The sequence below is a fragment of the Rhinopithecus roxellana genome, chromosome 1 (genome assembly GCF_007565055.1).
Source record: "Rhinopithecus roxellana isolate Shanxi Qingling chromosome 1, ASM756505v1, whole genome shotgun sequence".
NCBI classification, from domain to species: Eukaryota; Metazoa; Chordata; class Mammalia; order Primates; family Cercopithecidae; genus Rhinopithecus; species Rhinopithecus roxellana.
The window spans coordinates 111,624,258-111,642,210 of NC_044549.1; the positions used below are offsets into that span (position 1 = coordinate 111,624,258).

At 36.8% G+C, this 17,953-nt stretch overlaps 2 pseudogenes across 1 annotated transcript; one reads left to right on the top strand and one right to left on the bottom strand.

The window, feature by feature from the left end:
* Positions 1-6,706: 6,706 nt before the first annotated feature.
* On the bottom strand, positions 6,707-7,619 carry LOC104656368 (annotated as a pseudogene). The gene has a single exon (XR_004059573.1). The product of XR_004059573.1 is annotated as a short transient receptor potential channel 6 pseudogene (transcript).
* A 149-nt stretch (positions 7,620-7,768) lies between these two features.
* Positions 7,769-9,246, top strand: LOC104656367 (annotated as a pseudogene).
* Positions 9,247-17,953: the final 8,707 nt, after the last annotated feature.

The following is a 17,953-nucleotide window of genomic DNA, read 5'->3' on the forward strand; positions in this document are numbered from 1 at the left end:
TTATCAGGTGTATTAGTTTATTCTTGCATTGCTATAAAGAAATACCTGAGCCTCCATAAGTTATAAAGAAAATGGGTTCAATTGGCTCATGGTTCTACAGGTTGTACAGGAAGCATGGAGGCATCGGCTTCTGGGGGTGCTCAGGGAACTTACAATCATGGTGGAAGACAAAGGGGAGTGAGGTTTCTCACATGGCTGGATCAGGAAGAATAGAGAGAGGGGGGAGGTGCTATACACTTTTAAAACAACCAGGTCTCCTGATAACTCATTCACTCACTATGCGGAGAACAGCACAAAGGGGATGGTGCTAAATCATTCATGAAAATTCCTCCCGCATGATCCGATCACTTCCCACTAGGCCCCTTTTCCAACACTGGGGATTATAATTCAAAATGAGATTTGGTGGGGACACAAATGCAAACCGTATCACCAGGCATGGCACAAACCCTGAAGGTTTATCATTGGCTTACTACCTAGAGTCATGACTGATCATGCTTATTTTTTATGATGTGTGAGTTTTAAATTTTCTGTTTTTCAAGTTCAGTTAATGCACTTAAACTATATTAGCTATTTGATAATAGCCATTCTAACAGGAGTAAGGTATTATCCCATTGTAGTTTTGATTTGCTCTTCACTGATGGCTAGTGACATTGATATGGTTTGACTGTTGTCCACCCATATCTCATCTTGAATTCCCATGTCTTGTGGGAGGGACCCAGTGGGAGGTAATTGAATCATGGGGGCAAGTCTTTCCTGTGTTCACTGTTTTGTGATAATGAATACGTCTCACAAGGTCTTACAGGTTTAAAAAGAGGAGTTCCCCCATATAAGCTTTCTCTCTTTGCCTGCTGCCATCCATGTGAGATATGACTTGCTCCTCCTTGCCTTCCACCATGATTGTGAGGCTTTCCCAGCCATGTGGAACTGTAAGTCCAATTAAACCTCTTTCTTTAGTAAATTGCCCAGCTTCAAGTATGTCTTTATCAGCAGCATGAAAACAACTAATACGGATGTAGGGCACCTTTTCATATACTATTTTGAAGTTTGCATGTTTTCTTTTGAGAAATGTGTATTCAGGTCACTTACTCACTTTCAAATTCTAGTTATGTGTGTTTTTGCTATTGAGTTGTATGAGTTTCTTATATATTTTAGATATTAACCGCTTATCAGAGATATGATTTGCAAACATTCTCTTTCATTCTATAGGTTGCCTTTTCACTCTGCTTATTGTTTTTATTGCTGGGTAGAAGCTTTTTAGTTTGATGAAATCCAACTTCTCTATTTCTGTTTCTGTTGCCTATGCTTTTGGTTTTGCAACAGAAAAAATTATTGCCAAGACCAATGCCAAGAAGGTTTTTCCTTATTTCATTTTATTTTTTGGTAATTTTACAGTTTTAGGTCCTAGGTTTAAGTCTTTAATCTGTTATCCATTTTGGGTTCATTTTTGTATACGGTGTGAGATAAGGGTCTATTTTTATTCTTCTGAATGTGAATATCCAGTTTACCTTAAACCATGTATTGAAGCAAAAAAGGATAAAAGGATAAAGAAAATGTTGCATATGTACAATGAAGTCTTGTTCAGTTTCAAAAAGGAAGGAAATTCTGCCATTTGTAACAACATAAATGTACCTAGAAGATGGTATGCTCTGTGAAATAAACCAGACACAAACACACACAGCATACTCTTACTTACATGTGAAATCTAAAATAGTCAAACTTACAGAAACAAAGAGTAGAATGGTTGCAATGATGGTTGCCAGGGGGAAGAGGGAGAGTGAGAAGAGAAGTTGGTCAAGGAAACAATGTGTCAGTTACATAAGATGAATGACTTCTGGAGATCTAACACACAGCCTGGTGGGTATAGTAAGAATACTGTACTATGTACTTGAAATTTGCTAAGAAGATATGTCTTAAATATTCTCACCATACACACACAGACACACACACACACACACACACACACACACACACACACACACAGAAAATAGTAATACTGTGAGGCTATGATTATGTCAATTAGCATGAATGTGGTGATCATTTCACCATGCATGCATTAAAACACTGTCATACCTCTTAAATAAGTACATTTATCAATTATATCTTGATAAACCTGAAAAAAATTAAAAATAAAATATCTCAGATATTATTTTAAAATGTTTTATTGTGAGAGGGTCTCTAGAATATTTATACAACAGGATTGCCCCCAAATTTGGCAGTGTCTATTCTTTTTTGCTCTAGCTGTAATTCTGTATTTGTTTTTCTACTAATTAATTAGTATTGTTTCCTTGGCATTACTAAATCATTTCACTCTTTCTGTTGTTTTTCTATACCTTTTTGGAGCCCTTTTCTCTTTGAGATCTTCCTTTAGAGATAATATATTTTCTTTAAGCTCTATAACATAATTGAGTAGTGGCATATTTTTAAATTTCTTTGTGGTTTATATTTTTGTTATGTTTCTTCTTATAATTTACATACTTGCCTCTCTTTCTTTCTCCCATCTGAATATAGTCCTAATATTGGTTTCCTTTAGGTTCATACTCATAACATAACGATCCAACAAATGATTGAATGTGAGGAGACAGGCATGTGAGACAGAACCTGGTCAGCAGGGACTTGGGTTCTAGTCTGTGGCCCAGCCCATTCTCCCCCATACTCTGCTTTTGCATGTTTTCCCCCCAGGCTGATAGGAATTAAGGTCCAACTAGCAGGGAAGTTTCATGTTCATGTATCAGGTAGACTCTTAAGCCATCCTAAGTCAATTGCAGAGCTTGTTTGTTGCCCACATTTTCTCTTTTATCCTGCAAAAAGAAAGTCTTATTCTTTCACACTTGACATGTCTGGAAGTTTCCTGGTTCCACCTCATTCCCCTTGCACTCAGCAGCATGAGGCAGCATGCTTGTTTGAGTCTTCTGAACGTGCAACCTACCTGGGAACAAGGCCTTTACTTAGTGTCTGCGGCATCTGCTATGGACAACCTTATTTTACCTCACTTTATCTTTACTGCTATTGATAAACCATTTTTATGGATTATAGCATTGTTTTGGAACTCTATCTAGTTAAACTAAATGTTATTTTTCCTTCTTATTTTAATTCTTGTTGACCTTTTCTTGTTGTTGTTGTTTGAGAGAAGAAATTGCATTGCAGTGTTAAAAAAATTCATGATACATTAAAACGGTAAGGCAGGTTTTATTTATACCATTTATTAAAACCGTAAGGCAGGGAACTATCATAATAGGTATAGGGACTACTGGAGTGGGATTTACAGTACAGGGGTAAGACTAGGCTCAACTCTGAATACAACAAGGAAAATAGGAATTTATAGCCAAGGAGCAGGGGTGGGTGAATGAAAAGCACTAAGAGAAAACATCAAGGATAAGGGGAGATGCTGGTTAAATCGTCCTAACAGAAGTCAGGCTGCAGTAATCAGACATCACTTGGGCTATGGTGGAGGATAAGAACCCTGAGCAGATATTGAAGGTGATCAAATATGAGGGTGGGATGTGTGTGTGTGTGTGTGTGTGTGTATATATATATATATATATATATATATATATATATATATATAACTTGGCAGGATTCTTGCTAAACTAGCTTAGCAGGATTCTTGCCAAAATTAGGTGATGCAAAGACGTGCCAAAAGTCTAAGGCCTAGTTGGAAAGAGGATTTAGAGGTACCTGACTAACATTTGGTCAGAAAAAGGTTCTGTGTCTGTAGCAAAAATTGAAAAAAAAAACTTCTGAAATATTTAAAGACAAACAAGATAGTGCAATTTGAGCACTAACCTAAATGTGTGTGTAAACAAAGTCCAAATTGTCTTTCACTAATTCCTCCTTTTCTCTCCTTCATCTCTTCATTTATTCATTTATTTTCTAATAACAGACCCTAAAACTCCTCAAATACTCTTTATTGAATATAAGTGAAAACAAATAGGAAAAAGGCAAGAAAATAAGATCCTTTATGAGGTAAGTAATGTAAAAGAAAGGTTTCATATTAATATTAATTTTCAATATTAAAGATAGATCTGTCTCCCCCATTGCATTACCATGAATATGGTACATTATGAGAAAAGTATTAACTCATAATAATTGGTAGATTATTAAGGGGTACCTTAAAGGTAGAATTATGTTTCTATTAAGACAGCTCCGTTTCTCTTGCCATTCTTGTTACAATAGTGTTTCTTTTTCTTTTCTTTGCTTTGCTTTTTGTTCTGTCTTGAAAGACTGGAAAATGACCATAATAGCTGTTTTCTTTAAGCTGTAAGCAGTGAGTGAATGTTGAGCTCCCTGTGGACTAAGCATTTTGATGCAAATTTCCTCAGAAAAAGAAACAGTGCTGTTGATTGCTGCAGAACCATTGTACCTCAGAGTGTGGGATGCTTCAGTGCTCTCTTATCCTGAGGCTGAGTATTAACTACACTATTGAACAGCAAGTGCTTATCATCCCTGCCACTCAGACCACATAAATCTCTGGAAAGAGACAATGTCCCTCCAGGGAACTTAGCTAGGCCACAAAAATGTCACATACACAAAAATCAAACTATATTTAGCCTATAGAACTGCAAAGGCAAAGGTAATTGTAGCTATTAGAAAAATATTTATATTACTACCATATATCAAAGCAATTGATTTTTAGGGAAGCTTTGTTTTTCAGGCAAAAAGTAATATTTTCTTTAAATAAAAGTATTTCAACCATACAAATGGGAACATTCTACTATTCTGTACTAATTTTGCTTACTATTATTGTTTTATTGCTTTACCAAATTATTCTTGGATGTCTACTAGGTATACGGAAACAATGAGGTAGACTAAAAAACTGTAAGATTGGATTCTACTCTCTACGATTTTAGCTCTTCCCAACTCTTACAATATTTCCTAATGGTGGGAGTTGCAAGTCTTTCTACTTTCCCTGAGGAATCAGGGAAAAGGATTAAGACTTGCAGCTTTCAGTTCACATTGTGGAGCAATGGAAACAAGATGGGTTTTAGAGTCATACAGAATTATTTGTATTATCATAAAATTAATCTATTACAGTACATTCATTGCAATTGGCATTTTATGAAAAAAGAATAATGCATGCATACAGTAAAATAAGCTAACAGCCCAATTTTATTAAATTAAAGATAACTTTCCCTTGTTCCCAGACCCCTACTATTATTCACAAAGGCAAAGATTATTATATTTCCATATGGCTAATATTTTTTAAGTAGTTCACAAATATCCAAGTAGAATATACACAAGAATATATACATACACAACAGTTGATATATGTGTACAGTTGATCCTTCAACAACATGGGTTTGAACTGGGCAAGTCCCCTTATATACAGATTGTTTTCTCTTTTTGCCATTTCCAGAGGCAGTGAGACCAACGCTCTACTTTCTTCTTAGCCTGGGTCAATATGAAAACCAAGAATGAAGACGTTTATGAAAATCCACTTCCACTTAATGAATAGTAAATGTATTTTTCTCATCCTTATGATTATCTTAATAGCATTTTCATTTTCCCTAGCTTAATATATTGTAAGACTATTGTGTATAATCTACACAATATATGAAATATGTGTAATTGACTATGTTATCAGTAAAGTCTGCAGTCTATAGTCAGTTATAAAGTTAAAAGTTATAGGTAGATTTTCTACTGTATGAGGAATTGTTTCAGTTAACTGTATACATACATGTATACACATGTGTCAATATATAAAAATATATGTAGGTGGTGAAGTTCAGGCATGGTACCTCAAAATATGACATCCTGATATTTGAGAAAACAGTAGAAGCAGTAAGGTCATCCTCAACTTGACCATGCTCTTCTCCCCTGAAGCAGGTCATAAAACCTAGGAAAGACTTTTTGACCTTTCCCTGAAGCAGTTTATAAGACTTTAATGTAAGAGGTTCCCTCTACCCACCAAAGAAAAGAACATGTTTATTTCTGAAGACACAGGGTCATAGAGAAGAATCTGAACTAACAGATCTGTATTTCCTCCATTTTATAACCATTAGATCATAGTTTTTTTTATCAAGCCATGCTTCTCCATGACTATCCACTTCTCATCACAACTATCACAAAAACACACAGATTTGCCCACTACTTTGGGTCTTTATATAATTATGAAGGCTACTCCTTCACCCTTTGCCATGACTGTGAGGCCTCCCCAGCCATGTGGAACTGTGAGTCCACTAAACCTCCTTTCCTTTGTAAATTATTCGGTCTTGGGCATGTTTTTATTAGCAGTGTGAGAACAGACTAGGATGGTCCCTCACGGAGATTTATGAGCATGTCTTGCAAACTCTGTCTATTAGACAATGAGGCTTCTAAGAATCTTCATGCCATTGAGCCATGGAAAGTTAATGTAAATAACAAGGTAGAAAAGGACTTACCTTAGAGCATGGATGTAGGTTTTATCTAATAGAGTAGGTTACAAATCAATAAGCAAAAATCCCAAAAGTATTTGAAGGAATTGTACCAGCTTGGACTTATCAAAGAGACTTGGAAATATCAGAGAGACAGTACAAAATAAAACGTTGCTTTGGACACCCAAAAGACTGAACAGGAAGCAGACAGAGAAAATTTCAATCACAGATTGTTTCTTAAGGAAATAGACGGTGGCTCAGAGAAAAAAATAAAGAATCCAGAGGGTGGAGAAAAGAGCTACAGAGAACAATTCACAGGAAATAAACTCAAGTCTTTTTTTTTTTTTTTTAACTGGACATAATTTTCATCATAATCTGCAGCCTTTACCCTGAACAAAGGAGTTTAATCACCAAAAAATTTAGATACTAGGGCTCCAGAAGATAGGATGGCCCAAGGTATCGTTTAACTTCTTCTTGTTTAAAAGGTGGGCACATTGGCACTTAAGAAAATAAATCAGAAAATAATATGGCTTCAAGTGGACAAATAAATATGAATTTCTAAGGAAGTCTTCGCGTTATCTATTGGTTTCCTCTTGATTTGGTTCCATGGATAATTTCTCTCCAAGTTCTCTAATAAGTTCTGCTAGGTCTTCTGTATTCTGAGATTTTTCTTCAAGGAGTTCATAGCGGAGACTTGAGATGTCCTGCTTAATTTCCTTCAGTTCACCTTCGTTCACTTCGTCACTCTCCTTATCTATCTGGGCCTGTAGTACATATCTCTTAATGAGCCTTTTCATTATTTTCTGATACTGTCTTGGAGGATTATTGAAACTACTGAAACGGAAATCTTCTGAGCTCCTTACACTTGGTTGCTTATTGTACCCAACCTGTTTTTTGTCAAGTGATAATTTTGAAAGGTCTTCATGACTTCCTAAAATTCCAAGTTTCTTTTCTTCATTTATCTTGTTCATCTCTGCATCTTCCTGGAAACCTTTTTTATGACCCTGGAACAGCTCAGAAATCCATTTTTTAAGCTTCAGTAAGAGATAAAACAGGGACTTTGGACTTGGCACCAGATTGAAAGGTACGGGAAGTGTTCTCCCCTCCTCAAAGTAGGAGAACCAGAGTTTGGCTCTTGCAAATTTCCACTCCACATCGGCGTCATCCTCAATTTCCTGGAATGAACTGTTGATCATGGCAATTAACATATTTAGCAAAACAATGACCATTGTAACATTATAGACTCCATAAAGAATGTAACCAATGTTTTCAATGAATTTGTGGTTATAGTTGATGACCACTGATTTCACTTCAGAAAGTCCAAATATAGCTCAGAACAGTGTCTTAAAACTCTCTTCAACTGTTGTGAAGGCTTCATTTTGTTTTGCACCAATGTAGTAGGAGTAGAGGTTGAACACATGTTTAGTGATGGCTCAACAAGCCTATCTATAGAGGAGGAACGCTTTTTAGATGCAGCTGAATATGGTAACGTCCCAGTGGTGCAGAAGATGTTAGAAGAATGCCACTCACTCAACGTTAACTGTGTGGATTACATGGGCCAGAATGCCCTACAGTTGGCAGTGGCCAATGAGCATCTGGAAATTACAGAACTTCTTCTCAATAAAGAAAACCTCTCTCGAGTTGGGGATGCTTTGCTTCTAGCTATTAGTAAAGGTTATGTTCGGATTGTGGAAGCAATTCTCAGTCATCCAGCTTTTGCTGAAGGCAAGAGGTTAGCAACCAGCCCTAGCCAGTCTGAACTCCAGCAAGATGATTTTTATGCCTATGATGAAGATGGGACACGGTTCTCCCATGATGTGACTCCAATCATTCTGGCTGCCCACTGCCAGGAATATGAAATTGTGCACACCCTCCTGCGGAAGGGTGCTAGGATTGAACGGCCTCATGATTATTTCTGCAAGTGCAATGACTGCAACCAGAAACAGAAGCATGACTTGTTTAGCCACTCCAGATCTAGGATTAATGCCTATAAAGGCCTGGCAAGTCCGGCTTACCTGTCATTGTCTAGTGAAGATCCAGTCATGACGGCTTTAAAACTCAGCAATGAACTGGCGGTGCTGGCCAATATTGAGAAAGAGTTCAAGAATGACTACAATAAACTGTCAATGCAGTGCAAAGACTTTGTTGTTGGACTCCTTGATCTGTGCAGAAACACTGAAGAAGTCGAGGCCATTCTGAATGGGGATGTTGAAACGCTCCAGAGTGGTGATCACGGTCGCCCAAATCTCAGCCGTTTAAAACTTGCCATTAAATATGAAGTAAAAAAATTTGTAGCTCATCCAAACTGCCAACAGCAACTTCTCTCCATTTGGTATGAGAATCTTTCTGGTTTACAACAGCAGACAATGGCGGTCAAGTTCCTTGTGGTCCTTGCTATTGCCATTGGACTGCCCTTCCTGGCTGTCATTTAATGGTTTGCTCCATGTAGCAAGATGGGGAAGATAATGCGTGGACCATTCATGAAGTTTGTAGCACACGAGCTTCCTTCACCATTTTTCTGGAACTGCTTGTCATGAATGCAGCTGACAGATTTGAAGGCACAAAACTCCTTCCTAATGAAACCAGCACAGATAATGCAAAACAACTGTTCAGGATGAAAACATCCTGCTTCTCATGGATGGAGATGCTCATTATATTCTGGGTAATAGGCATGATATGGGCTGAATGTAAAGAAATTTGGACTCAAGGCCCCAAGGAATATTTGTTTGAGTTGTGGAATATGCTTGATTTTGGTATGTTAGCAATTTTTGCAGCATCATTCATTGCGAGATTCATGGCATTTTGGCATGCTTCCAAAGCCCAGAGCATCATTGACGCAAATGATACTTTGAAGGACTTGACGAAAGTAACATTGGGAGACAACGTGAAATACTAAACTCAAGTCTTAATCAAGTAACTGGCAATATGTGTCTGTCTGTCTTTGTTTCATATTTTTAATATACTGGTAACTGTTGTGTTCTTCAAATTTCCTTCTTTTTGAATATAGTTCTCATAACAGTTATCCTATCCTTATGGCCTATCCTGGCACTGTATATGTGTGGTAGAGTAAATAATTTATCTTTTTAACTCTCTGTTATTCAGGTTAAGATAAATGATGTTTAAAAAGCTGTATCTGGGTAGCAGTTCCACAAAAACTTGATCCCCATCTGGACTTGATTAAATGACAGATTCTAGACTTCAGTCTGATGTTATAATGGGATAGATCTCATGGAAAAGGAGAATACATTTTACACTTGGGAGGGATCTAAATTTTTGTGGTCAGGGGATAAACTGTGACCCACTATTTTCTGAAAATGGCTGCCAAAACATCTCCCATCCCACATGATCTGAATACAGTGTAAGTGTGATACTTATTCATTTAAAATCTTGGTGCCATGTTCCTTTTCCTTGGATTTGGATGGGCTGTTATACTGTGATGAAAGTAGCACTTTGTGACTTCAGAGGCCAAACCATGAAATGTGATGCTGTTTCTGCCTGGTTCTTTTGGGACACTTGTAGGAACATGACCACCATGCCCCAGGAAAGCACAGCAGCTCAAGGAGAGGTCCAAGTGGAGAAGAACTGAGGTTAGTGACCCCATCTGAACTTCCCTGCCAAGCAGCATCTACTCATCAGCTGTAAGTATTTCAACTTAAAAGTGGATCCTCTGGCCATTTTTTGAGTCACCCCCAGTGGACCCTGTATGGGAGCAGAGAAGAGTTGTCCCTGTCAAACCTTCCCAAATTTCAGACTTGTGATAAAAAGAAATGATTTTGCTATTGGAAACATTTTGTCATGTGGTTGAGCTATCAGGATTTTCTGAGATCTGAAAATTATTTGAACATTCATTAACAATGGGGAAAAAACGGAGAAAATAGGCTCTAGGTGAAATTCTTATAGATGCAAAACCTAAACCCCTTCCTGAAAAGAGTGCTTCAACTATGAACTCTTTGGTATAAAGCAACTTAGCCATAATGAACTGGACAATTACCTTGCTGGTATCTGGAATAAAGATAACATTATCCATCAGTTATCACCTACTGCCTGACAGGTACTGCATTCCAAATATATTGAAGAGCATTTCAATAAAATGACATGAAATGAAAGCATAAGCCTGTCCATGACTTAGAGTATTCCTGAACCTAGGAGCTATATTCTATTGTTCTAAGGTTTATTTTCTCTGAAAAAAGTATGAAAGCCAATTTTCAGTGACATTTGGTATTGTGAGAATAACAAAACATAATAAACATTGGAACATATTTTCAAAATTACATTAATTCTGTAAGGAGACCAACTGATGTTATTGTGTGGCCCTATTTTCATTGAATATATTCAATTTCATTGAGTTAATTCAATTTCATTTCATTAGTGCCAGCTGCTAAACCTTTTCCAGTGTTGGTTTCTTTCCAAATGTAAAGAAAATTCTTGGCAAATCCACTGTTTCTTATTGAATTATGAAAGGTAGAAAATGAATCTTTATTGAAAATAGTGTGTAAGAATCTGTTTACAAAATTGGGTGTAATTTCAAATTGTAACTGGAAAATCAGATTTACTGTGTTGGGGAAATAGCATTACATGGCAAAGCCCTCACTTGGGGACGCAGGAATATAAAACATCTTCAGGATATATATTTCTTTCATACCCACATGATAATTTACATGGAGAAAAGAACATATTAATAACGTTAATTAATGTTTCCTTGGAAAGGCTATTTCACTGATAAAGTCATTTAGTGGAACATTAGCTCCATTATGAAAAATACGCTTTTTGCTTAAAATGAAGTGTTTCATATGTCTTTCTATATGTTTAAGAATTAGGAAATGCCCACCTATAACTTCAATCAAAGAATTTGAGGTTTGGTCTTCTAATAATTTTCTAAAAGCTTTAATTTAGTTTACATTGTCTTCACTTTTCCCCTTCACCTTTATTTTGATAATAGCTTGTTGACTTAGGTTGCTTATATTATCTTAATGTTTTCAAATGTTTTGCGATGTAATTTTTTAATCTGTGATTTTTAAAACACATATATGGCAAAATGCCTCACATAAGATTCTTTTAAGCAAAAAAAAGAGTCATGAAGATTTTAATTTGTTTGACATAAATGAAATATATTGCTAGTTTTAAAAAAATTTTATATAAACTCATTATACAACTGTAAAACATCATATTTAGATTAACATGGTAAAAAGATAAATGTTTCTGATTTTCATTTTATTTTTCATATTGACATCTTTCAACTACATCTGACCTCCTGGCTAAGATATTAATATAATAACTAAATATATAGAACATTAAAAATGGATATAAAGGTAAAGGTGGGAAGAACGAGTATATGAGAATTATAATTGACTGTCTCTATATGAATTATCATGACACAATCTTTCGTATTTTAATAGGGCCATAGACATTGCAAATTTAAGACTAACACTAAAACATAGCTTTGTTCTGTATGGATCTGGACCACAGACTGTCTGTAGGACATTTTGTAATTTTGTTTTAAAATTAAAAACAAAAAGAGTGAATTAAGCATTGTTTAAAGTCTTTAAAAAAATGGTGAATTAATAGGTTTAATTTGTATAATAGATACTTTAAAATTTAAGTTTTTGGGGTTTGTTTTTTTGGATTCTTTAAACAATTGTGATGGTTAGTAGATATTTCTAATACAAAGGTAAAACTGTTGAGAATTATTGAGTAATCCTCTAGTTAGTCAGTTTTGAATATAACAACGATTTGGTCACATAGCACAGCAATGTCAAAGACAAAACATACTGTAAAATTTTGTTTGGCTATTTTCTTAATGGGTAGTATTGAAGCCACATACCTAAAATCTCCTGATAACAATCAGTACTATTATTTTATCAGTATTCAAATTATCCATGAGTTGCTTGCAGAAACCTATCAATAAAAAATCTCTTATTGAACTTCTAAGTGACATGTTCATGCATTTTTAGGCCCAAGTATTGAACAGGATTTTTTCTTACAGAACTAAAAAGAGTGATGTGTTAGACTTTACAAAGTTGTCATGCTGGGCACTTGAAACAGATTATCTTTAATCCTCACAACAATCTTGTAAAGTAAATATTACCATCAAAATCGTTTAAGAATGCAGAAACTAAAGATTATAAATGTTAGAACATGTTCAAAGTCAGACTTTGTCACAGCCAGGATTCCAACTCATTTCAACTCTGATTCCAAAGTCTATGCTCATTCTTCTACATCCTCTTTCTTTAATACAATGATGATAATGATGATGATGATAAGAGGTACAATTTTTAAGTGCTTAGCATTAACTACCATGCTGAATGCTTAGTGTAATTTTTCTTGTTTTCTTACATTATCTCTTTAAGTCTCTTGCGATGATGAAATATTTAAGAGATTTTTTATTTAAATCCTCCATTATTTCAGAGGAAAATATTACAAATTACTTAACTCTTCTTACTGAAAGTTAGAACAGTTAAGTAATTTGTCCTAAATTGTGTGGCTCATAAGCAGACCTGCTAGGACGTAAACTATGACTCTTTGAAATCACAGTTAAGGCCTTTAACCTTCATTCAGAGTTGATTTCAATCTGAGGCTTTGAAAAGAATAAAAAGAAAGCTGAATGCATTTATATAAGACAGGATCATCCTTCCAAATAGCTCTCACTACTTCAAAAAGATTCACTAGTCACTGACAAAATTATGTGGTGGCTACAGTCAAAGTAGGAACATCAATATTTTTCTCTCTTTCATTTGTTTGTCTATTAAGAGAATTTGATCTCATTTTTAAGAAAAACATTCAAGAGTTGTCTTTAGTTTTATAAGAAGAAAGTGACAAAAAAGGAGTGTGTGTGTGTGTTTGTGTGTGTGTGTGTGTCAGAGAGAGAGAGGGAAGAGTGTTTGCGGCCTGTTAAGAGATAGTTCTAGAGGTAGTCATTGTCTTCAGTGTACAAACTATCAGAGCGATTTCAACCATACATTTTATAGGTATCTTTAATATTTGAAAAGTCTAAAGCAGACAACCAAAGAAGGACAATAAAGTAGAAGAAGCAGCTTTAGAGTAATACAAACTGTAGCCCTGCTGCTATGTTCCAGTTAAAGAAGAAAGTGCAAATATAATATTGCAGGTACTGGAGAATTCACACTCTGAATGTTTATGGTGAAGTTGTCTGTAATGAATGTGAAAGTATCATAGAAATAAAACTGAACACTACAAAAGTATAGAATGCTGCGTTTAAAACATTTGAAACATTTATAAGGTGGATCCTTTAATTATGTATTTTTATAAGGCAATTATCCTAACAGAAAGTAAGTTGTTGTGTTAAGACAGATATAAATATATATAAATTCAGGTGCTATAATTTTTAAAATATGTATGATCTTGTGCATTTACTTAACTGTGATGTTCCTGTTTTTTTTTTTTTTTTTTTTTTTTTTAACTTTTGAATAAGAGTAATGATATCTACTGCACAGTACTGGTGGAAAGACTGTATCTCAATGTAATGCCTGACACATGGAAGATGATTAAGGAACAGTGCCTACTTTTTTTTTTTTTTTGAGATGGAGTCTCGCTCTGTCGCCCAGGCTGGAGTGCAGTGGCCAGATCTCAGCTCACTGCAAACTCCACCTCTCGGGTTTAAGCCATTCTCCTGCCTCAGCCTCCCGAGTAGCTGGGACTACAGGCGCCTGCCAACTCGCCTGGCTAGTTTTGTGTGTGTGTGTGTGTGTGTGTGTGTGTGTGTGTTTGTTTGTTTGTTTCTGTATTTTTTAGTAGAGACGGGGTTTCACCGTGTTAGCCAGGATGGTCTCGATCTCCTGACCTCGTGATCCGCCCTCCTCGGCCTCCCAAAGTGCTGGGATTACAGGCTTGAGCCACCGCACCCGGCCGCCTACTTTTAAAAACAACATAATCTCTGTCTTTAAGATGATGAGCATCTTCTCACTGTGTCTTCTCATGGCAGAAAGGGGAAGGGAGCTCTCTGGGGTCTCTTTCACAAGGACACTAATCCCTTTCATGGGGGTTCTACCCTCATGACTGAATTCCTAAAGGCTCCACATCCAAATATCATCACTTTGGGTACCAGGTTTCAACACATGAATTTGGGGGAGGAGGATACAAACTTTCAGTCTATAGCAGAAGGGATGCTAGAATTTATTTAAAGATAGTCATCTGTATACTGTAAATCCCACCACCATCTCTCATGGGAAGGCTCTATTCTTCTTCTCCCTCACATCTTCTTCAGCAAGACCACTTGAGAGCTTGATATCTACCAGAGTCTAGACCAGCAATTGACTCACACTTGAAAATATCGCTAACCAGAAATCTGTCTTTACCTCTCTGTGATGGCCAGGCAGGAGCAAGGTGCACTCCACGGGAGCAGATGCATTCCTATCATTCTGCCTGATCAGGCCACATGACTTTCCTTTGGGCTACATGAACATCCCAGAATGTGACCAGGCTGACACCATTTAGGAGAAACCCTGCCCCAATGGGAAGCCTGCTAAATCAAAGTAACCCAAAAAGAAGAGTCTCTGGGGTATAGACCATTTAGGATATTTCTAGGGGAGTAGGAGAGTAGGATATGATGATTGATTGAGAGTTTGCTGTCTGAATCATAGACCTGTCAGTAAAAAGGGCTATTATAAAGTTTCAGTCAAACCAAACCAAACAAGATGGCACAAAACAAAACCCACAGGCATGATTTCAAAAAGAGGAGTCAGCACTAAACATCAACAAAGCCCAGGAAATGTCAGTTTTAAAGGATCCGTAAGCTCAGAGAGATCCCCCACCAGATGATGACAGCACTAGTCAAGTAAAACCCTTCTTGCCTCTGTTTTTTTCAGTCCTTCTTCCCTAGAGGGGTCACACACCATGACTAACAGGAGGTAGTGAAGAAAAGTGCAAAGTAGGGAAGTAGGGAGGAAGACAAAACATCCCATTCCTTATTTTTGCTTTGTAGTCTTTCAGAGATGCTCACTAAGAGAGGAGAGCAGATGTAAATTTAGGTTTGAAACATTAATTACATTGTGTTTGTATTCATTGACTATTACAGTATAAGAAATCACCACAAACATTGTGGCTTAAAACAGTACAAATTAAGTAGACACAGTTTTCCATGTCAAAAGTTCAGCATTGCTTACCTGGGTTATCTCCTTAGAGTCTCATAAGGCCAAAATCTAGGTGCTGACCAGGGCTACGTTCGCATTTGGAACTTGCAGTCCTCTTCCAAGCTTATGCCTGTTTTTGGCAGAGTACAGTTCCTTGTTGTTGTAGAATTTAACCCCCATTTCCTCGCTGGCTGTGTGCCAGGGACTTCACTCATCTCCTTAAGAGCAACCAACTTCTTCTCTTAGGCTCACTCCATGTTTAAAGCCAGCAAGAGCACATTGAGTCCTTTTCTGACTTTCTCTTCTGCCTCAGCCTGGGAAAGTCTTTGATTTATGGGCTCATGTGATTAGTTCAGGAGTAACCAGATTATCTCCCTATCTTAAAGTCAACTCTGCCATATCACATAGCACAAATACAGAAGTGATATCATTTTCAAGTTTCTCCAAGATTTCTGTGGGAAATCTCTGGGGGTTCATTTTAGAAATTATGCTTAATACAAGTTTGAGACTTTAATTATTAAAACAATGTCTTTTTTTCACTCAAAGTGACTAGACAGCTTTTCATTGTCTGAGAAGAACTAATAAAACAAAAGGCTCTGCAGAAGATTTGATTAAATGAGGAAAAAAGAATTACCTCCACAAATTGTGGCTAAGTGAACAGTAGTGGTAGTTGGTAAGAGAATGTTCCTCTTATGTTGCTTGTATCCTATGGAGGTTTTGATTTAAACCAAATTAACAGCCTTAAATAAATTATGATTTGTGGTAGAAGGATATAACTCACCTACAGAGCCCCCCCGACTCTCCCCAAGGTAGATATCTATTAGCAGATATTTTAAATGACTTCTTTGGTTTGCCTTCTCCCTCCTCCCACATTAGGTGGTGGTGTTGTTTTAGCCTGGGTTCCATAATAACAAGAAATAAGAAATAGAGGTGAGCCCAGTGGAGTTCAGCCTAAAAGCCTCCTGCAACATGAGTTAGAAAAAATACATATTTATTGTAAGCAACTGAGTTAGGAGATTGTTTGTTTCTAAAGCAAAAACTCATACAGGATGACTGATACAGCCAAACTTCTAATGTATTCTGATATTGGACATGTGTCTTAGTCCACTTGTGCTACTCGAACACAATACCACAGACTGGATAACTTATAAAGGAAAGAAATATATTTTATCGAAGTTCTGAAAGCTGGGAAATTCAAGATCAAGGTGCTGGCAGATTCGTTTTTCTGGTAAGGATCCAGTCTCTCTTTCAAGGTGGTGTCTTGAACACTGCATGCCCTCACATGGCAGAAGAACAGAAGAGAAAGAATGCGTTGTAGAAAGCCCTTTTTATAGCAACATTAATAATGAGGGCATAGCCTGTATGACCTAAACACTTCCCCAAGAAACAAACTGCTTCACACTGTTACAATTTGGCAGACACAGTGAAAACATAGCAATAAAAGAAGTATTTCTTCCCACAAGTCATTTCATAGCTATGATGTAAAAACTAAGAGTTTCCTTCTATTTTATTTTCTGTAGCTTGAGGACCAGTGTGGGGAACGTTTAGCCTTTAGGAGGTCCTGGTTGCTGCTGCTACTTCTATTAAATGCTCCAGAACTTATTCCATTAGGTTCGAGGACCGTACCTGCCCTTCTAAGGTAATATTCTGGAGCATTAGACCATTGCTTCAATTCTGCCTGGAAGTAAAAGCCTTGCTGAGTTGAAAGGCAAACTAGTTTATGCGTTTGTCACATCCACCTTTCTCTTTTGGGAATCAGCAGGGACTGGAAAAACTTGATGAATAATGCATGGGTTTTGATGTTAATCTATTCCATGGGAAAGATAAAGTAGAGGAGACTTCAAGTGGGGCTTACATGGTCACTTTTCCCTGAGATTTCTGCTCCTTCGGAGGATCTTATGTATGAGTTTTTGTTGTTGTTTTTATTGTTGTTTTTGCTTTTTTTGTAAAACAAATAAAGTGAATATAATTGCTGGGGAGTGATAGTTCTGATACTGTGATTATTCTGCTTTCTTTTTTGGCTTTCTGCACAATTAAGATATTCAAGACATCTCAATGATTCCAACTTGATTGATAATTAGTTATCTATTTATTTACTTACTTATTTATTTTCGTTGAGATGGAATTTTGCCATGTTGTCCAGGCTGGTCTCAAACTCTTGGGCTCAAGCCATCTACTAGCCTTGGCCTCCCAAAGTGCTAGGATTACAGGCATGAGCCACTGTGCCCGGCCTTCACTGAGCATTTAATTGACAGCTAGAAGGCAGGGATTCCATGTTTGCATTTCTGCTCCTCTTCTCAGTAGGCTCCATTCCCACCCACCACATTTTTCCTTTGTGATACCTACTGTGTCCTTCATGTGGTTCTCTCTAAATATAGTGATCATTAGTGACATTTAAAATGTTTACTACTCATATTCTTCCGTTTCCCTGTGGAGTAGGGATAGAGGGAAAATTAGAGGCTGCTTCATTCTCAAGTCTTCTCTTAGCTATCACTTTTCCTTGTTTGGATCCAGTTA